We start from the raw sequence: 25,827 nt of genomic DNA, 5'->3' as shown, positions 1-25,827 counted from the left end.
ATGTTGCTGTTCAGTGACTCGCTCAAGCTGCTGTCACTCTGGCTCACAGATCCTTTCTCCCTGCCTGACAGACCCTCATTAAATTGCATTGTGGCCGTGTGTCCGAACCTGGGAATTGGTAACAATGCAAATCTGCTTGGCATCCCAGGAGGCTTAGGTAAGGTGGAAACTCAAGTTTTATTAATACAGTGGTATTTGTATTACTGTATTTCTACATAACAAAAATACCTCTACATATTTTGTAGCAATACGTCAACAGTACTGCAGCTGTATTTTTGTTTAAGGAGCCAGACACAGTAACTTAATTAGTAGTACTGTAGTAGCCCAATTCCTGCTGTTGTCTGCATTACTTAGTGTTAACAGTACAGACTCTTAGTTTACCGTATCTATGACTGTCAGACACACATTGTTTATTGTAATGTTTTTCTTCTTTCTTCTACAGCAATGCATTTAAGTATTTTCAGAGGATGACTATGACGCCCTCAGTAGCAGGTACGGCACACACCAGGGGCTTAATTGTAGCTGCTGTTTTTCCGCGGTACACCTCTTGCCCAGATGATTGAAAGCAAGTCAAGGATTGGTGGAAAACACGCACGTGATCACACCTCCACTGTACTGTGATCATATAGTATCGCTCATATCTTTCTCATTCCATAAGCCTCAAGTGTAAACCTTACCTGTTTACTGGAATACCAACCCTTAGAAAAGTGTCCCATAGTAAAAGCATGGCAAAGTGTAACTTAGCATGGGAAAGCTTAGTGTAGCATTATAAAGCAGGAGAACATACTGTACAGGGATGGAAATAAGACTCCTATAGCATAGCAGCTTCACCCATTCCAGGTTTTACTGAAAGCTCAGACTCAGGCTTGTCTTATTAAACTCGTAGTAAAACCAGGGAAGGAACATGCTGCTATGCAAGGAGTCTTATTGCTATCCCTGATGTACTCTCTGAACTTTCACAGAGAGTGGTCAATGTTGCACCCTGCGAGTGCGGGCTATTTAAATAGAAGAAGGACTATAGACACCTTTTATATCCAGCATGTATTTTCATTCCTTTTCAGGATGTCAAAAGTGTGCTCAACTACAAATAGATATTGTTTAAGTAATTCTTACAAATCTGGAATATAGATCACAAAGTAGACTTTTGTGTTTGAACACTGAGGTTAAATGGTTTGCACCTCTTTAATGCAACCTTGTGCAAAATAAGAGATGTCTATGTGTTTCCTTTTCAATAAGAATTGTGTCTGAACTACTTTACTGTGCAGTATGTATCCATTTCTTGTTATTTCCACCAGATGGCAGTGTGCCACCACTTTCTCTCAGCAGCTCAGGTTTATAGCTTGCCTGTAAATGCAGGCATGTGGTGCAGTCAGAAACACACTGCTTCAGAAGAGAGCAGACTGGGGATGCGTTTCAGATTTACAGGAAGGGAGGAATCGCAAGTTGGAGCATTAGCCAAATTATAACCCTAGCTGTATAGCAGGGTGCTTCCCTGACTTGTCAACCCCATATTTGCCTGTCAGAAAATGTTTAGCTTCATTGCATTCACTTCAAGAGCAGAAGGCAGCATTCAAATGACCAGTAAGATTAAACATTTACATGGACCGTACTAGGGAAATTTCCAAATGACCATGTGCGGCAAAGTGGTTTGCAGTGTGCAGGTGTAGAGGTGATGCAGTGCTCAAACAGATGACAAACAACAACGTTCACGGTCCAAACAATCCTTTATTATTTTGTAATCCTGGTCGTTTGACGACCGTAAATAATAGTCACTGTTATAGTCCCTCACAGGTTAGAGGGAGATTTATAACCAAGATTCATTCTTTCTCTGTCACACCATGTTATAACAAATACAAGTGAATAACACTGTGTTGTATTGCTAGTGTAGATATACATGGAGAATACAATACTGTCATACACATTATGAACTCTATGCGGCTCTGGACTGCCCAGTTCATACCATCGGCCCTTTTGTACAGAGTCAGTCTATAATGAAGTTGAGTCACAATTGAATTAACCTAATTCCAAACTACTCTGTGATGTTAACTTGTCGACATCCACTGCCTTCTGCGTAGAGCAATTGGGTAGTATGACGCAGTCAGTCCTAAATACATAAACCCTGAGCACTCTGTTTTCAGACAGTGGAATTGTCACAAGTAACTTAATAATTGTGAAGTGTAACTTTTCTACACTTTACAAAAAACACAGGTTTTTTTTCATTTGTATATAAAAAAAAAAAACACAAGCAAAAAAGCTAACAATTTGATCACATTTAAAGGAGGAACAGTGATCCATTTCAATGATAGAGATCGCGTCTGACTGTTGTGTTTCCTTTTCAAAGGTAAGCAGAACGTTGTGATTATGGGCCGGAAGACTTGGTTCTCAATCCCAGAGCGGAACCGCCCCCTGAAGAACCGAATCAACATTGTCCTCAGCAGGGAGCTCAAGTGAGTACCAGCTAGGAAACCTCAACCATCAGTACCTAAAGGACAAGATGGGCAGAAATATTTACTGTAGTACATGTTTCACCTTCTATCTACTACCATGGGGTGCAGAAATGAACCTGTCTATTGAATTATTCTTATTTTTTCCATACGTATGGAATCTTATATAGGCCCACTTGTGCAATTTAAGATAATTTTCCAAATCCATTTATGAGAGCACCATCACAAATATTATGTTATTGATCACATCTCATATAATGCTAAACATACTCAACATTGGAAAAAAATATTACCTTTTAAAAGAGCTGAATTAACCAACTTTGCTTGTAGTAAAATCTTGCATGCATCCTTTCTTTAGCAAGCACTCCGCAGTTGGAGCCCTCTTCTCCAGCACATGTGCTTGAATCAGTCAGAGATGGAGTAAACACTTGCTCAGGATCTGGGCCAGGTGCTTTTGGTCTTGTATCATGATACATGCCTCTCTTACGATACAAATTATCATGTAAAGAAAGTGTCTTGATTAATCGTTACGCCCATAGAAATATCTCCCTAGAATTCAGCCCACTTGACCTGGAATGACCCATTTACTGTGCAGCCACGGCCGGTTTGGATGTGGAAATGTCAGCAAGCATTAATGCTGTTCTCTGTCCCTGTCTAGAAGGCTTCCATTTGGAAGTCTGGTTCAAACATATTTTCTGAAATCAGGTTTATCTGTATGAAAAGCAGAGGGACACAGGGAACCCTCTTTCTCTTCTCTGTTGATCTCCCCTGTATGAAAAGCAGAGGGACACAGGGAACCCTCTTTCTCTTCTCTGTTGATTTCCCTTGTATGAAAAGCACAGGGACACAGGGAACCCTCTTTCTCTTCTCTGTTGATTTCCCCTGTATGAAAAGCACAGGGACACAGGGAACCCTCTTTCTCTTCTCTGTTGATTTCCCCTGTATGAAAAGCACAGGGACACAGGGAACCCTCTTTCTCTTCTCTGTTGATTTCCCCTGTATGAAAAGCAAAGGGACACAGGGAACCCTCTTTCTCTTCTCTGTTGATTTCCCTTGTATGAAAAGCACAGGGACACAGGGAACCCCCTTTCTCTTCTCTGTTGATTTCCCCTGTATGAAAAGCACAGGGACACAGGGAACCCTCTTTCTCTTCTCTGTTGATTTCCCCTGTATGAAAAGCACAGGGACACAGGGAACCCTCTTTCTCTTCTCTGTTGATTTCCCCTGTATGAAAAGCAGAGGGACACAGGGAACCCTCTTTCTCTTCTCTGTTGATTTCCCCTGTATGAAAAGCAGAGGGACACAGGGAACCCTCTTTCTCTTCTCTGTTGATTTCCCTTGTATGAAAAGCACAGGGACACAGGGAACCCTCTTTCTCTTCTCTGTTGATTTCCCCTGTATGAAAAGCACAGGGACACAGGGAACCCTCTTTCTCTTCTCTGTTGATTTCCCCTGTATGAAAAGCACAGGGACACAGGGAACCCTCTTTCTCTTCTCTGTTGATTTCCCCTGTATGAAAAGCAGAGGGACACAGGGAACCCTCTTTCTCTTATCTCATCATGCTCTTTTTCTGTTGGCATGAGGGGAGAATTACACCTACACAGGAATTTTCCTAATGCATGTAGAGCTGCACAGAACATTTCAGTCAATGGTGTGTGCTGTGGTGCTGCAGATACAAAGAAATGAGTGGCAAATGATTGCTGTGACTCTTTCCCACTGTTCAGACTGCCAGGGTGAAAGAAAGAATGAAAAAGAACAATTTCTACAACACTACAAATGTAAGAGTGTTGAAACTAGGCTCAAGAAAACATGGCTTTCAGCAGACGGCGAGGTTTCTGCCTGAGTGTGTAAGTCTTTTGCTAACGTCCATCTCATTTGAAATGTGTGCGTTTATTTCCAGGGAGCCCCCGGAGGGAGCGCACTACCTGGCTCATGATTTCAGTTCAGCTCTGAGCGTGCTGGAGGTGGCAGAGTTAGCTCACAGAGCAGACCAGGTCTGGCTAATAGGAGGAAGCTCCATTTACAAGGTACTTTTTTTTTTTTTTTTTACCCACTCGCGTTCCTTGAAAACTAATATCAAATAAAAGAGAAATCCCCCAGACATAAAACCCTGTGCTCTCTCCCTCCTCCTCTCCCTCTCCAGTTCATTAACACTTTGTTTCATGTAAGCTTGTACTCCTGCTGTTTCCCAGGGCTCCTTTGGAAATTAGGTGCTCCTTTGTCTCAAATGCTCCCTTTCTGGTAAAGGTTACACGTAAAATAAATAAACAAAAAACCCTCACCCGGCAATGACACCATTGCTGGTTGCTAGGTTACAAGTAATCAGAAACTATATGGTGTTATTGAATCCCGAGAGGCTTTCTAGATGAATGCACAGGACACTGCCAGTAAACCAAATTAAAGGAAGTTAAAAATACTCCTAGTATAAATAGGATAGCTGATTCCAGGCTGTTTCTGTGCACTGTTTATCTAACCCGCTCCATCATGGCAGGCATGCAACACAGACTTGTATTTCAGTTACTGGACCTCGCCTGTGCCCTTGAATATGAGTTACATATTGTGATGTCCTTGGATAGGTCCTTCCCTGCGGTAACGACAGCATTCCACTTGAATGATGTCACAGTTCTGCAACCTTTTCTCTGTGTATCTGATAGGAAAGTAGAGGTCCGTTAATTGCATGCGAGTCCGGGGCGTGCCCATGTGACACGCCCCATACTTATGGCAGAGAGTTTATGCTGGCATCACATATTAGATCACTAGTACACTTAATAGACCGGAATCATCTACCTTATACACTGCTAACCAGCTGAAGGTGCATCCATAACTAAAACTCTCAATGGTGGGATATGTAATAACGCTGAAATAAATTCATAAAATCCAACGACATTGAGAAAGACTTCTAGTCAGAACATCTTTGAATTTTATATGTTTCTTTTAGTATAACTACATATTCAGCTGTTCATTCACATTTTGTGTATATTCTTTCAAAAAGCAGAGTATATACCTCCATGTGTAATACAGTGGTGGTGCTTGTCTGAAGAGGCTGATTGCAGCTCACAGACAGCTGCATGAAGGCTGCTGAGGGTCCAGCACTTCCACTACCATTTATAAATCAACCTTCTTAACCTTATTTAGTCCCACCGTTCATTAACTGGCACTGAATTCATATTTTAGAGGATTGAAAATACTTAAAATCGTCAAATAAAAATGCATTTGAATAATTATTAAGTGTACAGTATGTAACGTGCAGGTGTTAAGCAATTAAAAATTAATTAACAACAGTCTAATGGAACAATGACCCAGCACCTGGTTCCACTTAAATACTTGTTTGACCTTTTAATTACAAGACAGTAATATCTTAACATAATAAATCATTGCAGGGAATTGTTGCTGCAGTACCTACTTCAAAATATACTTCAAAAGCCACTATAGCCATATTTGCAGGCAAGACATACAGTGCCTGGCCGATCTGTCGGGACCTGTCCCTAGCAACACGTTGGGCTTCTGATTGGGGACGTGGCATGGACTCCACAAGGGTCTGGAAGGTGTACTGAGGGCTGTTCATCCAGTCAGTCCATAACGCAATTGGTGCAGATTAAGGTGAAAGATTAAGCCATTCGCACACAGTTCTGGGGAGGTGGAGCGGTGCATTGTGGTCTTGATAGTAACTGTTGCTGACAGGAAATGTTATTGAAAATGATGTCAAAGTAAGTGTAGTTATTAACCAGACAGATCCCTTCATTATAGATCAAGGAAACTTTCTTAAACACGAATCAATAATATAAACAATAAAGTGTTTCCATTGGAAACATGTCAAAGTGTGTATATGTGTTAAGAGCATGGCAAAATAGGGCCCCCGTCCCCCTCTTATTCTGAACAGCAGAACAGAGGCCTGATTATAACATGTTGTGGCCTTTTCTTGTTTGTTTGTTTTGTCCTTTTTTATTCTAGGTTGAACCTAAAAACAGTAAAAATAACGATTGTTTAAAGAAATAAATAAATTAAACCCCGACTCCAAACCCTCTATGGCCAAAGGTTTTGCATCACCCTATAGAGCTGAATCGAATGAAACCTGCTGAATAATATTATGTTAACATATTGAATTGCATACTGCTTTGTAGTTTTCCATATACTTAACTGACAAAAATAAAAAAAATTGACATTTCTAAATCTAACATGAAACAATGTACTATTATTATACCTTCCATTAGACTTTTGTGTTATCATTTTGTAGTTTCTTTGATTACATAATGCTAAATAAAAAATCTAAATTATCATATAGTTTTTAATTTTAATTTTATTATGTCTTTAATTTTATTATGTCTAATGCAAAACTTTTGGTCATAGCTGTACAGCCATACCTCCCATGGTAGTCATGCTTGCATATTGTCCATTGTTGGGACTCACCACCTGGCCCATGGTCCATTGCTCCTGTGTAATCCTTACCTCAGCAGAATTGCAAAGTGGGCGAGTGACTTTATAGCTGCTGTCTTATTCTATTCTCATCTTTATGCAGAATCATTATCTAACAGCCAGTTCATTAGAAGAAAGCTATCTGGCCCACTAAAAAGATAAAAGGGTTTATACTGTTGTTCAGATTGCTTTTGGAAAAAGAAAACGTTTGCTATGATCCGAGCAGACGCAGCTGTCGCTCTAATATCTTATTGCATATTCACGATCCCAGGTGTGCAATTTACATATCAGGCAATTCAAAAGGACCGGGGGGAAAAAACAATTTGTGCAGAGGTTTTCATTATAGCTGCTTATTCCATGCAGCTCTGATCCTACCTTGAGTCTGCAGACAGGTCACATAATGGGGATTTATTTGGGAATGCATTGAGGAAGGGCTTCATTCTTTTAGAAGATCAGACCACAGTTTATCCTAAGTGTCAGGGGCAGGAGTGCCATGCTGTCTGTCTTTCCCTTTAAACGGTCCAACCACGGATCTGTCTTACAGCAGCTGTACTCTACTCTAAAGTGTTCTATCCAAAGCAGGAAGCTTGGTTCAGTTCTGCAATTTCTTAGTTAAAGCATGGGACACTAGTTTGAAGCCCTTTACACCACTGCTAATTCAACTAACAGTAGCTTAGTTCCTAGCTTAGTTAGTTAATGAGGCAATGTGGTCCTGTGGTTAAAGTCCAGGGGGCTTGTAACCAGAAGGTCTCCGGTTCAAATCCCAGCTCTGCCATTGACTGACTCACTGTGTGACCCTGAGCAAGTCACTTCACCTCTTTGTGCTCCATCTTGCGGATGAGATGTTAAATCGATGTCCTATTGTAAGTGACTCTGTATATAATACACAGTTCACAGCCTGCCTCTGTAAAGCAGTTTGTGATGGTGGTCCCCTGTGGAAGGCGCTATATAGATATTATATTATTATTACAATTCACTGCTCACATTGCAGTAGGAAACAAAGCAGATGCAATGCATTCCTGTCAGATCAGTACATTCTGAATTGAGTACAATTACTAAAAACTTTGACAAGTGTTACAGGTAATGAGAAAACTTCCTTGCTCTCCATGAGTAATGATGAAACACGAGAAAGGGAAGTTTACCCTGTTGAGTTTGGTTTGCTCTAAACAAAGGGGGTTGTTTTTAGGGTAAAGCCCGGGTAAGAACATAACAACATTTACAAACGAGAGGAGGTCTTTCGGCCCATCTAAGTTTGTCCAGTTCCTGTTCACTGATTGATTTCAAAACTTTGTCAAGTTGGGTCTGGAAGAATCCAAGTGTTTCTGCCTCAAGCAGACCCTTACCACTCTCTGTGTGAAGAAGTTTCTCTTCCCTCTGGCTATCTCCGCTTCATTTCCAGCTGTTGATGTTTTATCATTAGTTTCTAATCTGTCATGCTAGCAGAAGCAGTGTCAGTCTGTAGGCGGTAATATTGCCTGTCAGTGTTTTCATACCTTTTATTCATTGAACTTAACACAAATCGAAACTCAATTTACAGAAACCTTTCAGTTGGGGCACAGAATGACTGCCAGCAAACCAAGCTGCCACAGCTGTCAGAGTACAGTTTACAGATCACTGGCACTGAACCCAAACAGAAACATGAACACGTTTTGCACGTAGCCTGTAAACAGGAATTAAAGGAGGAGCACTGTCCAGCCTTGTTTTTGACTTCTCCTACTGCGCAGCACTGTATAATATTCTCTGGGAGGTTCGGGCGATCATTGTATTTCATTCTCTCGGCTAACCCCTCGGTTATCTTGTGAGCAGATGCAGTTTTTGTTCTGATCAGCAGATGCATAATCTCTTTGTATTCCCAGGGCTTGCCACATGTTATCTGCCCCCCTCATCACTGCTGACATTTCACAAGGCATGTTTTTACCACACTCTTGCTGTTCCTTTGTTTTGATTTTACTGACGTTTTTAAAGCTGAAGTCTCCCTCATTCTCTCCTTCCATTTTATACATTACTTCCTCTGGTCTGTTTAGCTGACCTGTTTCTGTGTTTTACAGTTATTTTTTTCAAAAAGTAGTTTATTTTTGTCAATCTAGCTCTTGCATTAGGGGTTTACAACAAAAAATACAACATGCATTTCTGGGATGTGAACAGTGTAGTCATTCACTTGCTTTATTAATAACCTTGAGGGAATGCACAGTGCATTGAAGGCTGCAAAACAAAAGAAGTGTTCAGGAAAGGGATGGTGTACTTCTGTGACACTCAAAACTAGCACTAGGACAAAGGATTAATGTGAATATGCAACTCGTTAAAAGAAGTATGCTGCACAGGGATGGCAGCAAGACTCATCGTGCATTCCAGGTTTTAATAGGAGCTTGATTGGTCAAAGTGTATAGGAAACAAGCTGAAACACGGTCAAAACAGGAATGGATCAAACTTCTATGCAATCAGAGTCTTATTTCTGTACAACAGAGGTTTTCAAACTGGGGGGCGTGACAAGGTTATCAAGGGGGGCGCAAGTCCTGACTAGTAAATATTTATTTTGGATTTCTTGGTGATTGTAAAACAAGGTGCATCGTACCAAAGCTTAATTGAAAAATATTCTGATGCACGTCATCGCCCCCTAGTGCCCAAACTGACGTGTGAATGTGACTCGGATCCTATCGTCCCCTAGCGCCCAGACTGACGTGTGAATGTGACTCGGATGCTATCGTCCCCTAGCGCCCAGACTGACGTGTGAATGTGACTCGGATGCTATCGTCCCCTAGCGCCCAGACTGACGTGTGAATGTGATTCGGATGCTATCGTCCCCTAGCGCCCAGACTGACGTGTGAATGTGATTCGGATGCTATCGTCCCCTAGCGCCCAGACTGACGTGTGAATGTGACTCGGATGCTATCGTCCCCTAGCGCCCAGACTGACGTGTGAATGTGACTCGGATGCTATCGTCCCCTAGCGCCCAGACTGACGTGTGAATGTGACTCGGATGCTATCGTCCCCTAGCGCCCAGACTGACGTGTGAATGTGATTCGGATGCTATCGTCCCCTAGCGCCCAGACTGACGTGTGAATGTGATTCGGATGCTATCGTCCCCTAGCGCCCAGACTGACGTGTGAATGTGACTCGGATGCTATCGTCCCCTAGCGCCCAGACTGACGTGTGAATGTGACTCGGATGCTATCGTCCCCTAGCGCCCAGACTGACGTGTGAATGTGACTCGGATGCTATCGTCCCCTAGCGCCCAGACTGACGTGTGAATGTGACTCGGATGCTATCGTCCCCTAGCGCCCAGACTGACGTGTGAATGTGACTCGGATGCTATCGTCCCCTAGCGCCCAGACTGACGTGTGAATGTGACTCGGATGCTATCGTCCCCTAGCGCCCAGACTGACGTGTGAATGTGACTCGGATGCTATCGTCCCCTAGCGCCCAGACTGACGTGTGAATGTGACTCGGATGCTATCGTCCCCTAGCGCCCAGACTGACGTGTGAATGTGACTCGGATGCTATCGTCCCCTAGCGCCCAGACTGACGTGTGAATGTGACTCGGATGCTATCGTCCCCTAGCGCCCAGACTGACGTGTGAATGTGACTCGGATGCTATCGTCCCCTAGCGCCCAGACTGACGTGTGAATGTGACTCGGATGCTATCGTCCCCTAGCGCCCAGACTGACGTGTGAATGTGACTCGGATGCTATCGTCCCCTAGCGCCCAGACTGACGTGTGAATGTGACTGGGATGCTATCGTCCCCTAGCGCCCAGACTGATGTGTGAATGTGATTCGGATGCTATCGTCCCCTAGCGCCCAGACTGACGTGTGAATGTGACTGGGATGCTATCATCCCCTAGCGCCCAGACTGACGTGTGAATGTGACTCGGATGCTATCGTCCCCTAGCGCCCAGACTGACGTGTGAATGTGACTCGGATGTTATTTGTTCACGCTAGTGTTCAGTTGTGTTAACCTTAACTGCAAACAATAGGAAAGAATGGAGTGTTTTGGGAGTGGAGGAGAAGGTAAAGCCTGGCAAAAAAAAAGAACAGGAAATACCAATCCTCTTACTTGGACTTGGGATTTACATGTATTGGTTCTGATGAACATCAGAGACCACAGTGTGTTATTCGTGCAGATGTTCTTGCAAATGATAGCATGAAACAACATAAAACGCCATCTGGAGACCAAACATCCTGCCTTCAAAGATAAGCCACAAGATTTTTTTTTAACGAAAGCTCTTTCAACTCAAAGGACAGAGGTTAATTGAAGAAAGCAGTGCTTCACCTGCCAGAGCATGAAGCATCGTACGCTGTCTCCTACCAAACCTCATATGATTGGTAAAGATCTTGTGCTGCCTGCAGTGGTTGAAATGGCATTGATAGTATGTGGAAGGAAAGTTGCCGATCGTTCCGCTATCTGAAAACACACTTAGCTGCAGAATTGCTGATATGGCAGAAGGCATCGAGGAGCTGCTTGCTGAAGCAGCGAGGCAATGCGCTTCAAATCGACGAGAGTGCCTGCAGCGCCACTGCAGCCCAAGTAATGCTTTATGTTCAGTACATCAGCTCATCTGAGATTAAAGAGGACTTTATTTTGCCATTTTGCCCTAATGAGAACTACTTCTTAGGAGCTATTCAAAATCTTAGACGGGTACATGCCGGATAAAAACATGGAGTGGAATAGATGTGTCGGATTTGTACGGTAGGTAAAAAAAGCCATGAGTAGATGCAAAAGTGAATTTGCAGCTCTCATAAAGGCTGTTGCTCCACGCTGTGCATGGCGTCATTGTTGCATTCACAGGAAAGCACTTGCTGCAAAAGTAGTGCCAAGAGAGCTGCAGTAACAATAGTTAACTTCAGTCACTGAACTCATGACTTTTCTCAGTGCTATGTGAAGAGATGGGATGTTTGCACAAGCAACTTTTTTATTTATTATTTATTTAGTAGTCGCCAGTTATTCTCTTATTACTTAGTCAGGAGGGGAGAAGATGAACACACGTTGTCCTCTGAAGCGTGTGCTGTCAGCCATCCGCTTCTTTACACACTGCAGGCTTACCATGCAGCCACCTCAGAGCTACAGTGTCAGAGGACAACGCAGCTCTGGGCAGCTTACAGGCAAGCCCTCAGGCGCCCGGTCAGACTATAGGGGTTGCTGGTGCGCAGTGAGCCGAGGACACCCTTGCCGACCTAAGCCCTCTCTCTCTAGGCCATCGCACATGAAAAAGTACAGAGCTTTTCTTAAAAACTGGTTTCCGCAAAGTAATTGTAGCATTTTGCTTGAAATCCGTTTTCAAAGAACTTTGTAGCAAAGGCAAGTTTTGCACTGTTCTGCTGTGGATGTGGCTTTAATCTCCGGCTTCGTGTTTCGTGCCAGCTGGTTACACACCTCCAGTTCCTTTTTTTTTTTTAAGTCTCTCTACCACAAAACAGGATTAAAGTGCCCTTTGATAAGCAGTAAGGTCACTAGAGACTTTGATGTTGTTCTTCTGCCAAAATTGCATTTCCATTCACTAAAATTAGCAGCCGCTGCAGTCCACGGAGGTGTCCGCTGTTTATCCCCACCCCCTTTATTTTTTAGTCCCAAAATAAAAGTGTATTGGAGTTTTGGAGCTCACCCCTTCTTTGGCTCTAGTGTTATTTTTCACTCTTAACCCCCAAATGTGGTCTTCATTTTACCCAAAGCTTTAACTCTTGCGTTGTTGTTTCAGAGTGTTTTTTCAAACCTGTTTTTCTAAATATAATGCAGTCTGATATGAAGCCCTTCTTTCTAGGTTGGTTTCTTTAACGTCAGTCCTGAACTGTCTGATGGATTTCAAACTGTATTCGTTCTGCAGTGATGTGCCTGTTTAGTCCAAGCTTGAAAGGGTTGTTTAACACTAATTGACACATACAATTTTTACTGGTTAATTATTAACTAAAAAAAATTATTCATTTTAACTTGCAGAGATGCAAGCTTTATTTCGCATGGACCATTTTTGTTTTTTTTCTCTGTGTGCTTGTTGTGCACTAGCTTTGTAATAAAACCATACCTCAGCTCTTTACACATGGGACTTATTTAACACCCTGAATCTGAGGCAAGCATGCTGTATGCAGCAAGAGAGGGGAATAAACCATATTCTGTAGGTAGCAGTGGTGTTTATCTGTTAATTAAACATGATTTCACCCTTTTAATCTTTTTTCAAAACAATAAATATCCAATAACTATGCATCCTGAGGGAAGGATAAAATATGTAGTCGGAACACACCCCTCGCTTGGCCCTGAGCTCCGAGCCAGTCTTGTGAGGCTGGAGTTTCACGGTTTGGTTCTTGCTCAGCTTGACAAATAGCCAGTGGAGAAGCACCCATACCGTGAGGGCCCCAGGCTCCGATGTGCCGATGGAAAAGGGGTATTGGAGCCTAATCCAGCCCTGCAACTTGCAGAGTGTTTCCTTTAGACTGCAAAAGCGTAAGCACTTTCTTAGTTGAACACAAACTAACATTATTTATTATTATTCTCAGATTAAAGGCAACAGAATGGGTGTTGCAGAAAGTGACTCTGTGGAGGGTATTAAAATGGCAGACAGCTCTGTGCTCTACGTTGCCAGCAAGCTCATTGATTTAGCCTTCTCCAGGGGAGGGGCTGACAGAAGGAAAGGTTACCGTGTGACTCTGGTTGCCACACAGCATGTAAATATTAAAGGCTTTCACTCTTTAAAATCTCTGTTCAAAGAGCCCTGTTGCATTGGCGTGAGGGGGTAGACACTCTTTTTGAAGGAGACTTCTAAGAACCTTTTCTGTGGAAAGACATGGATACTGTGATTGCTAACGATGAATTGCCTGGTTGAGATTTTGTTGTATTTCTTTTATCTTTAATTTGATTCCTGTACAAGTTGCAATGTACAATTATTTTATTTATTTTTTTAAGCAAGTGTATTAATAAAGAAAATATTACAGATTACTGTTTACTTTGTGTGTCAAATTCCTGGTAAAAGTGATGGTTTACAAAAATAAAATAAAAAATATTACAATGTTCATTTGAGTGATGTAGAAATGATCCTTCACTTTGCGATCCTCTCACCCGACACTGCGTCCGATGACATGTCTTATACGCAGTGTTCCGCGTTTCCGGTTTATTCTGAATTTTACCTAAAACTTACAGGATTTTTTTTTTTAACTGGACGTCGGTTTTTACTGATTTATACTCGATTTTTGTCTATTATTCAATATTATCCCGGTGCTATTTTCCAGGAAACACACAATAATTTGATTATGATGCTGTTTTATTATGACTCGGACATTTAGATGTCAGAGGATCAAATAAGATTCAAACGTGGTTCACTGTCACGTCACAAACACACATCACCTGATTATGTTGGCCAATCAAAGTGTGATTATTGTGGGAAATTGCTGGGCTTATTAACTACTAGCTTGATCAAAAACTAAATTGAAATACTTACACTAAAATATAATATTTTTAGTGGATGAGGAATGGGGAGAAAAGGTAAATCAGTTTATGAATATTCAAACTAATGCAGAGGATGCATAGCGCTGCAAATACTGTTGCTTTGAAGTACATGTTCACACTGACAATAAAAGAACATACTGAAAAATAAGCAACACCTTAAACCAAAACAAGAAAGTGAACTGAGAGACAAGCAATCCATTTATGCTGGTTTTACACACGCTTTAATAAAAAGAGAGTGCAGAATGACTCTGTTAATGAGTTTGTCAGAGCGCTGTACTTTGCTGGACAGCCACTGTTTATTGCAGAGAGGTATGTAGTGGTGACTTCATGCGACAGTACTGTCTGTCCATCAGTTAAAACACTGCCTAACGCCGACAGTCATAATCGTAAATATTTGACAGTAAATGGTGATGTCATATCCATACCTTCTGTAGATTTATGTCAACTTAACGATTACCCAAACTTTCGCAAAGTACCAGTTAACTTGGGAAAATGTGGCCTCGACTTGCACAGATTCTGCTTCATCATACATGCCAGGGACATTATTAATCAGAGACCAGAACTGCTATGCATCATATTCCACATGTAAAGTGTGAATACTGAGAATTTTTCCCCTGATTTTTATAGATGTTTCAATTAAAACTATTTGTTTATGTGTTTTATTCCTATTTTAATATATGTAAACTCCGGAAAATACCCAGAAAATGTTTTTAAAGATAAAAACTAAAAACAGAGAATACTACTTGTACAGTAAGAGACACCCTACACACCACATATTAACTGATAGGAGAACGACTCCCAGGAGACACAGCGGCTGCATGTTGCTCGCAAAGATGTTGGAAATGCATGTATATATCCCTTGAATGGTGCTGTATACAATGTTCAAAATATTCTTAACATGCATTAATCAGTTTAAAGCTAGAGACTTGAGTATTACTGTAATAGTCTAGTTACAGCAAATTACATCAAATCTATAATTTATTAACAATATGCAGAGCACAGGATTCCCTCCAGATGCTGGAACAGTGTAAACTTTGGGGTTAAAGTCTGGATCTTTGTACTGTTGATGCATCGCATGGCACACAGCGAATGCAGTGCCATTTTAAAGCAGCCAGACCAGCATAACCACCTGCCATTGGAAACAGTCTGAAACCCAGCAGCCTGAGTGGTCCCTTTTGAAGTGAAAAGGTCATGGAGAAACTCACAGTAAGTTGCCTCTTGAGCAGCAGAGAGTGCACCTGTGATGCTAGGAATATGCTGTGGGCATCAATCAAATCAATGCCATGCTGCTTTTCTCCTTTTGGAAACTTGCTAATTAGAAGGGTGTTGCTATAGTAGTCCTAATTCCCCCACCGCGCTGCTTGTTAGGAGCTCGAAATTGAATTTGCGTGAGTAAAGTCCCTGATGTGAGCACTTACTAACTGTGTGACTCAGGGTGATTCATCTTGTGAGGCTGCTGCTTTACATCCCGGCAATAAAAGCAGATCGTCAGAAATAGAAATGATTGCACTCAGTAAGGGCCTAGTCACGTGGGGTTTGTTTGGGCAGTCTATTGCAATCTCAGTGTGGTTCGGACTCTTTCCTTTTAACTGGAAGTACGATATTCATTCAAAAGGAACAGAGTCATTGTCATTTTAATGTAATCTTTTTTTAAACAAAACTAACTGGGATACAAACCGTAGCTGACAAGCCCGTAATGGAATAATAAAACAAAGGTGGTGATGTGGAGTTGTTTGAAACCCTAAATCTACAGTATGGGTGCTCGGTGTAACCGACCCATTCGCTGGCCTTCCTTGGGCTCCAGCCTCCGTTCCTCGGGTTGGCAGGGGGGTTGCGAGCGGTGAGCCGAGGATACAGATAATAATTGAGCATACCAAATTGGGGAGAAAAACTGGGATAAAAAAAAAAATTGCCGATGACTAAATTTTTATTAAAAAAAAAAAAAAAAAAAAAAAAAAAAACAAATACCGCATGTTCTGTTTTCAAGGTTTCTTGTCTTTGTGTTTGTTTGTGAGTTTGGATGAGGTGAACCATTTGTGTCTCTCTCACTCTGTCTGACATGAAATTGGTTCAGGATATTAAACATCCTTATCAGAAAAATGAAGAACTGTGTGGTCCTGAGTTGCCCCCCATCCTTCATTGCAAAGGTCATTTCGGAATGAGATGGTGTCCTGTGAGTCTATAAAGAGCCTTGCATCTGTCAGGCTTGCCTGGCTGTGTGCGCCACAGAGGAACCGAGGAGGAAAATGCACTGCACAGCCTTCCCACCAAGTTAAGACAAGTGAACGGCTCCAAGCAATGAAGGGGCGTTCAGAGCTGTATGTGTTTAGCATGTATATACAGGCGCTCCTTGGCACACGTTTGCAGTATGCATGACCGGTGCCAGGTCCGTATTAATGTACGAAGGGGTGTTTCCGTTTTTAATTAATTTCCTAAGCATTTAAATTGCAGTGTTAAGCATGTTTTTAAAAAAGTTTAAACATTGACATATTGGGAATGTTTCTAACCAATCAATCACAAAAGCCATCCTCAGAAGCCCTCGGCCACTGTTTTATAAATTGCAGCAACTTGCATTTGTGTATAGCATTTAATTGTACATGGAGAAGTGTACTGCCCTGTATACTTGCTGCTGTGTAAATGCTAAGGCTAACACCTACTGTATAGTTGGCCTGCATATTTGTAACAACAGTTAAACATTGTGGCAAAGTGGGTAGCTGTGCCACTTCCAGGACCTTCCATACAGTATTGTAAGGGAGAAAGACTCGGAACACAGATTTTGCTCAACAGGGTAACACCTTTAACAGTTACATTTTTAAGGTGGCACAGTTCGTTGTCGGGGTCACAAGCAAAACAGGTCAGTACACAAAGGAGGTTTTCATACAAGCAGTAGTCAATAATCTCTTCATCATCGTCAGCCAAAAACTCATTATTAACTCATATTTCACCAAAACGCAATACTCACAGTAACCAGAATGAGGCTAGAGACTGCCTTATATAGTCACACGGACAACAAGCTGGAGGTGCTAAGCATTATCCCGATTATTGAGCAACACCTGTCCTGCATCCCAGTGCATTTTGGGAAATGTAGTTGTTTTTTTTTTGTTGTTAATGTCCCCCATTTTAAAACCATGTGGACTACATTTTCTTGTAACCCATAACCACACACATATTTAATAAAGAATAGGGGCTTTGCAGAATTTGAGACCTGCCGTACCACCCATCCAGGACTTTACCTCACACCTGACCACAACGCAGCGTTTAACACTGCCTACATTTAAACGTGTAAACTGCTTATTCCGATCGCTCAATACTCCTCCTGTAATATAACGTGTAGCATTAACCCTTTCTGGGGAAGTGTACATTGCTTATTAAATCTTTATTAGATTTTCTTTACAAAAAGCTTCATCATTTAATAACATCTTGATTCTTTGTAAACCACTGTAATTGAATGCTGTAAAATGAATGTAAAACTTGCAAAAATACAACATTGAACTCTAAAGATAGATTTAAATACTAAATCAAGTCTACTTTTTCTGTGAAAAAAATGAATGGCTGTTTAAATGGGGTGACCTTTTACACAAAGGGTTAAAACGTTTAATCTAATGTAGATGTACAGCCTTGGAGAAATTCCTTGCCATCCTGTTCAGCAGCCTGCAGAGTTCAGGAAGACAGAAAGCACTTCCCAGAATGGGCTCAGTGGGGACCCCTGCCCTTTCATGTGGTAATCAGTTGTCTCTCTTTTTTTATTTGAGTATTCTTACACTGCAAATGATTACCATCAGCAGAACTCAAACAAATCCCAGAATTCTTGAAATTCTCTGTGAGCCTTGTTGAGATTGTCACCATGGTGATGAAAGCATACTGTTGCTGTGGATTAAAAAGGGCTTTTAACCTTTCCTAACCTTAGTCAATTATGGCCTTCGCTTTTATCCACCTGTAAACAGTTATGTCTGAATTGAGGGCTTTTTACTCTGACGATTTATTCATGGAAAATAGAAAATGGATAATAATAATTAATGTTCTATTTATTACTGTATGCACTGTCTCCCTTCTTCCAGTCCAAAAGCCCTTATGTTCAGACATGTTATCATATTAGTAATAGTTGTTCTCATTCCTGTCCTAGCCCCCTTCCCAATTCAACCAAACTCCACTTTGTAGACCCATGAAGGATGGCAGTAATACCCATTTTCCACTGGCATGTCCAAGCCATGCAGGTCCCAGGCCTCACGCTACTGGCTGTTTGTGGAGCCGAGTAAGAATTAAACCATGAAATTCTGGCCTCATAACACATCTGAATGTGTCTCGGAGCTGAGCAGGGCCAGGGCCGAGTTCATGATTTCCGTCATCACGTTGCCGCGTCTAGGCCGGGTATCTTGCTCATGAGATTCAAATGACTGCTCTCTCTGAGAAGCATTTTTCTCCTATTTGCGTAATCAGCCCATTGTTGCAGTTCAGCTGTATTCAGTGACATGTGAAGAACAAAAACAGATAAACATCCACAACCTATATGTCTCACATTCTCCCCTTGAATACAGTGCCTCTTAACACCGCATCATCTGCATGTGATTCGACACGTTCATTGTGTGTGACGTCAGCTGTACGGCTCGGGTAGAGGAAAAACAACCAGGCTCCTAAACAGCGCTGGGCTGGCTTGAAGCGGCACCAGCGTGGTTCGGTTGTACAGTGGAAAACAGGGAATAGTTTGATCCATTCCTGGTTTCACTATACATAAGAACGTAAGAAGGTTTACAAACGGGAGGAGACCATTCAGCCCATTTTGCTCGTTTGGTTGAATCTCATCAAGCAGCTTCTTGAAGGATCCCAGAGTGTCAGCTTCAACAACATTACTGGGGAGTTGGTTCCAGGCCCTCACAATTCTTTGTGTAAAAAAAAAATGTTCTGAATGCCCCTTTACCTAATCTCCATTTGTGATCCCTGGTCCTTGTTTGTTTTTTCAGGTTGAAAAAGTCCCTTGGGTCAACATTGTCAATACCTTTTAGAATTTTGAATGCTTGAATCAGGTCGCCACGTAGTCTTCTTTGTTCAAGGCTGAATAGATACTAAATATGACATGCCTTTTAAACCCAGAATAATTCTGGTTGCTCTTCTTTGCACTCTGTCTAGAGCAGCAATATCCTTTTTGTTTTGCGATGACCTAAGAGCTGAACGCAGTATTCAAGATGAGGTCTTACTAATGCATTGTACAGTTTTAACATTACTTCCCTTGATGTAAGTAATAAGTTTAATAAGACACACCTGCACTTGTTACCTGTACACTGTACACCTAAATCTGTCCTGTCCTTCGTGCTAAATAAAAATAAATAAAATAATTTCAGACAAGTGTCCGCATCACAATTCCAACACCACAACGTTATAAACACCAGGAGGAGAGAGGCATGCTGGGATCCTTTGTGGGGCAATGTGTACCTGTGCCATGCCAGCTCCCTTCGGATTCATGTTTTGTTAATTTGGCACCGTTTCTTGAGCACCAGACTCAATTGACATCCACACATTTTGATTTGTTTGCTGGTGGTGTGTTTTTTTCTTTCTTAGGAAGTCATGTACAGCACAGCCAGGCACAGGCTGTTTGTGACCCGAATACTTCAGGAGTTTGAATGTGACACATTTCTACCGGAGATCAATCTGGATAAATATAAGCTTCTGCCAAAGTCAAACTGACTGTTTTCATTTCCTTTCTTTCTTTTAACAAACGTTCACAGAGTGAAGAGCAGTGTGTATCTTGGTTTAATTAACACACCATTGATACCAAATCAAAGCAAAATTGGATCTGAATCTGTCACATGCTAGGTTAAAGAAAACTGTTTACACAAGCATTGCTTTCTGGTAGTCCTGCATGTCCTTTGTCATTTCACCTGGAGAGCAAAATTGGCCGAGTCCTGCTCAACCCCTTATTCACTGTTATTAACCAACCAGCTGCTTTCCCTATTGGCTGAAATAATTTGCAGCCAGTAAAGTGCTTTGACCTTGATGATGTCACTGCTGTGTTGAAACGAGAAATCTGGGGCAATGCCTGAAAGTAACACGAGCATATTGAGAAACCTTCGTCCTGGTATACAGGACCAAATGTGTTTTTGAAATGGGAAAGAAAAAAAAGTGTGTATGTATATAGATAGATAGATGGATAGATGGATGGTAATGTGTTTTCTATAATGTTTTCTTTCAAAACTCTACATTGAGACAGATGACTGGACATTCACAACAGGAAGCATTTTGTTAACCAGAAATATTGTGATGGTAAATTTGTTATTTGAAGACATGTGTTCTCTTGGGGGAGGTAATACCACACTGAGTGTGAAAAATATTCTTTACCAGCACAGAATCGCTTGTAGCTTCCAAAGTCATGGATGTAAAAGAAAGAAAGGAAGGTGTGCTACAAATAGCCCAGTGCTCAATTTAATTGCTGGTGCTTTGTACAGCTCACTATCTCCACTTCAGCATTATTTCCAGCTCATTTTCTTCAAGTTCATCATTTAATGAAGCATCCCTTCCCAGTTCTCATGATCTTTCCTGTTGATAAGGCTGCTGCCACTGTCTGTGCCAGGGTGGGCTTTGGGTGTTAATGGTTGGCATGCAGATCTCTGTGTGCGTCACCTTCACAAGACACACTGCGCTGTTCTTTCTTTTCCTGCAGGTTTCCAGGAGTCCCCACAGAAATTCAGGAAGAAAATGAGATTCAATATAAATTCGAAGTCTATGAAAACACCATCTCAGAATGATATGTTTAAATACTGTAATCGTTTAAGTTCTTCTCTACAGACAGCTGTAACGCTAATCATCTGGAATCATCATGCAATCTGTTTTTTAAATGAAAACATCTCCTAAAGAGCACAGATAATAGCAGTCCACCAATGTGACACATCCCAGTAATGTGGGTAACATGCCTGAGTAACACTGGGCACAGGTTAGTGATTCTGAGAGCTCTGTTGAGGCCGCAGAGGGGCTTTTTAAAAGAGTTTTAAAAAGACACCAGGAGGAATAAAACACAACATGATATAAAGTGGATCTGAACAACAGAAACTCATTAGTAACTGATATTTCACACCCATACCAAATGACTCTCTCAGTAGTTGTATTTTATGGAACATTTGCTGTTAATGGAGTCTGAAGTCCAATCTGAACCTGATGCTGGCACCAACTGTGTTTACTGTGTGTACTCCGTACTGTTCCTCTAGCTGTGTTACTGTCCTAAAATGCAAACTGATTCTGTTAATGTGTGAGGATTGAAAGTGGCCACCTCCAACACCACATGGGCATCCTTACTGCAGCAATTAACAGGTCCTCATTGCTATTGTCTTGGTTGTTGTATAGTTTAATTCAGACAGTACACTTTTTTTTTGTTTTTTAAATGACAATAAATATCTTTATACTCTGACTAATGTCGATTAAATTGCATTGTTAAAAATAGCCTTAAATAAATGTCTGTCAAATCTGATAATTCAAATTGAAACACAGTACATATTTGCAGGGTTAAAATAAGACTATCCAATCTGCAGAATACTGAAACAAAATCCTAGTGATCTGAGATAATCTATCAAGCCGTGAAAGCTGAACCAATAGGGAATGCATGGCCTAGTTCTGCATTGCATACAGTCTGTGGACTCCACCATAAACACAGACCTCCTGAAAGAAAAAGGGTCGCACCGGAAGTATCTTTACACACACAGAATGAAACTCTCAGCACGGCAAGTTTGGATTTCTATTGCCATATATAATTAGGGCTTCTAATTTCCGGTTTTAACCGATAAAACACACACATACACACACACACACACACACACACACACACACACACACACACACACACACACACACACACACACACACACACACACCCTCCATACAAAAAAAATGAAATTGTGTATAGCCAATAAACACCGGGAAAATGACGGAAATGGTTACTAAATTCACAGTGAATAACCTACAAAAATCCCAGTGCAGATGGGCAATGTCCCTCCTTCCTGACTTGTATCTATCATTGATTTGTTCTGAATACTTTTAAACCCACCCCAACTACTGAGTGGCAGCAAATTCCTACATTTCTATTGGAGGATTGTACATGCTTGCGGGATTTAAAATGAGATTACAATTTAATACGGAGCATTGTTCTTGCTATCTACCAGTAATTACAGTATAATTGTCAGCAAATATTTACACCTGTACAGAGTTTACAGCTTTACCCTTGTAAGATACCAAGGCTGCACACTGCTCCTGTAGTTAATGAGCACAAACCTCATCACCAACTTCACCTCAGTGAGGCTGTACCAACCAACCAATAAATCAAAATAACATTCCCATTTCAAGAAGAACAGATGTGTTCAATAAGATGATGTTGAAAAAAACAGTGATATGAACATTTATTACAAACGTCTCTCCAGAGAAGAGATATTCACCAACTTGTTAATTTAAAATAAATAAAATACTGTTCTGTAATTTTTATCTCTGGTTTCCGGTAAATGAATGAATAAACTCTTGGGTTTATTGTGTTAGCAGAACACCTCAATAAAATGAGAGAACATCCCTTCTATGTTCTTTTGGGTGCATTTTATTTCTGATCCCTTTGGTTGCGTTTGATCCATGTAAGAAGATAACCTTTCAAGTGGGTACCAACAGAAGACACAAACTTTTCGAGAAAAAAAAAAACTGCAAGAGCTTCAAAATCTTTTCACAGCAATTACAAAGGGTGATGGACCATGAAAGACCATTAAAGAATCTACACAAAACAGCCAAAATGTGTGGAGTTTGCATTTAACTTGGCTGTTTCTCCTTTGTCACCATCTCTCTTGATGGTCCTGAAGCCCACAGCTCTAACCTCATTTGCAAAACATCAGGCCTTCTACTCCAGGGGTAGGCAACCCTGGTGCTGGAGTGCCACAATCCTGCAGGTTTTGTAGATATCTCTTCATCATCAATTGCTAAATATCTGGAACACAAGGTAATTCTAACCAATTAAGCCAATCATTAAATCAATTCATTTATTAAGAGGCTTGGGTAAAGCAGAAGTGCCTCCCCCTGCTCTACTCTAAAATCAGCTGATCTTACAGGGCAAATTGCTTGCGGAAAATGAAATACCCTGGTATTGCAGAAACAATCATGCAGTACAGTAACAGATGAAGCAAAGACCCATTAGGTCTGAAAAAGGTGTGATGACCAAGGATCTCAAAGCATTTCTTTCCTGTCATTAGCAGTATGACTTTTTCCTCCTAGTGGCTGATTAGTTAATAAAATTAACAGTGTAAGATACCTATTTTCGTCGTTGAACATTATGGTTTGTGGTTCATGTCCAGCCCTTGCCTTTCCAATTCATTGCAAAGTCCCTTATTATTCCCTGCCTATAGTGAAGACATGTGTCTGTCCATATGGCTTCTCAATAATTCTACCCTCTAAGATAAGTTGAAGGTAAGTCGGTGGTGATATGAGGGAAGCTGGTGCATGTATGTCATGCTGAATTACTTTTTCATGATGCTGATGGCTGGTGTTTTTACATCTGTATGTTACTGACACGCTTTCTAAAGCCGTGGTTAGCACACAGTTAAGGGTACACATGTGTGTGTTGATGTGAAATGCTACAACTGCTGATAAACCTTGTGTGATGAGTCAAAGGGGTTTCGGTCTGCAATTCAGCCTCCCAACAGTAGAAGGCATCAAACCAACTCGGGACTTCCCTTACCAAGGTCTTGTGACCATGACAAAAGTCATCTTTTTGAGGGGCGGCACCTTGGTGAGGGGCGGAAGTACGAGTATGTAAATTCCAGCCACTGGAGTCAAGTGAAATTAAGGATACCTGTCAGTTTGGGATTGGTGATCCACTGACTACCGTGGCGGGGTTTGCATACTAAAGGGAACGTGCTACTGTGTTCGGGGTTGGTCCTAAGGAATAGAGGCGGGGGAAAAAAGGCTGGAGGGAAGTACGTGGGAGTTTGGACTGTGTCACGAACGGAGGCCTTACTAACTTGGCTCTTTTCTGTTTTTATTCCTCCTTTGGTTTTATTTTGGGATTTAAGCAGAGCGCGAAGAGGACTAAGAGGCTTCCGTTCCTTTATTTTTGATTACTCCAGCACTCCCTCCCTCACATCCTTCTTTATTATTTTTCTTTTTTCTGTGTAATAGTAAATAAAATTTTAATTTTTACACGTAAATCACTGTCTGGAAAATCCATTTTTACTCACACGCCTCACACCTTGACTGACACTAATGTCAGCTTTAAATAGGTCATGTCTCAATAGATAGGCTGATGTCAGCTGAATCTGCAAACCAGAGCTTATTTTTAATGAAAAATAAATTTAAAAATTAGCCAGCATGCTGACAAAATGACATTTGTGAAATGCAGGAATATCTTTTCCATGTAGCACGCTTGTGTCAGTAGACAATAGCCGCTTGCTGGCAATCTTGTTAATTGCACTCCTTCAAAGCACTTATCCTCGGTGAGAATGTGACCATTTTCAGAATTGCAGGGTTTTTAAACACTCCAGCAAATGAGATATCCTGCGTGTGTCGGAGGGGTCAGTAATTAGTTTAGTCTTTTTCACAGTTGAGGGCTGAGTGAATGGTTTTGACAAGGCACAACCTGAATAGCAAAACCTGTGCTGCACCAAACACAAATCAGTGTTAAGCAATTAATTAATCAGGGCAGCGAATAGTGTAACATCGAATAACTACTGCAACGCGCTTGTCACCAAAATACTTTGTTGTGCATTACTCAGGAGCGGAAATGTTTTGTTTTCATGTGGAATTTTAAACAATAATTTAAAACATCAGTCGCCATTAGTCAGCATCCATATTTTCCCGTCTAGGTTATTTGTGTTACTGTTTAGTGTTTAGAAATAATGGCACAGAAGTTTCAGAATAGGTCAGGTCTGTAAGGGACTAGCAATGAAAGCTTTTCTTACAGCACAGACCTCACACATGAGTTCAGCTGATAAGCAAAGCTATTGTGTATGACATTTTCTACAGTGTTTCTACATACCCAAAGGTTTATTTTCAGATGTGGAGCCATCATGGATTTTACCTCTGACAACCATGAGAGTCAGTGACCTCGGACAATGATAATTTGCTATTATAGAACCATGTGTCATAATAACATGATCATCAACTTCCTAAATTACACAATTTTTGTGTGGGTTTCTGTGTTTCTGTGTTCTGCAGACATCTACAGATTATTTTCAAAGGTGATGTTTGACATGTATTTAAATTGAGAGGTCAATGACCTTGAACAATGCTGATTTACAATTGCCTGTACCCTGCATCATAACACATATGTTTAAATGAAAAAAAATTATAACTTTTCTGAGAGTTATGGTGTTGTTCTGTCCCACAGAGTTTCTATTGTTGTTATAATGATGTAGAACCTTCCACATGTTTATCATAGTGATGGCCACATCAGTATTTTCAGCTCATGACACTGTGCAGTAAGGTGGCCTAGAAGTGCAAACAAAAAAATATTTTTAAAAACACACGATAAAATATTTTGAGAACACACAAAATATTTTAAAACATAAATAATATTTTTAAAAAACACAAAAAAA

The 25,827-nt window shown here is 41.1% G+C and overlaps 1 pseudogene; it reads left to right on the top strand.

Moving 5' to 3' along the window:
• LOC121303831 lies at window positions 1-21,021 on the top strand (annotated as a pseudogene).
• The last annotated feature ends 4,806 nt before the right edge of the window (window positions 21,022-25,827 follow it).

Source organism: Polyodon spathula, chromosome 1 (genome assembly GCF_017654505.1).
Source record: "Polyodon spathula isolate WHYD16114869_AA chromosome 1, ASM1765450v1, whole genome shotgun sequence".
Lineage (NCBI taxonomy): Eukaryota > Metazoa > Chordata > Actinopteri > Acipenseriformes > Polyodontidae > Polyodon > Polyodon spathula.
The sequence above is the reverse complement of the archived record's forward strand: the minus strand, read 5'-3'. Positions and strand labels throughout refer to the sequence as shown.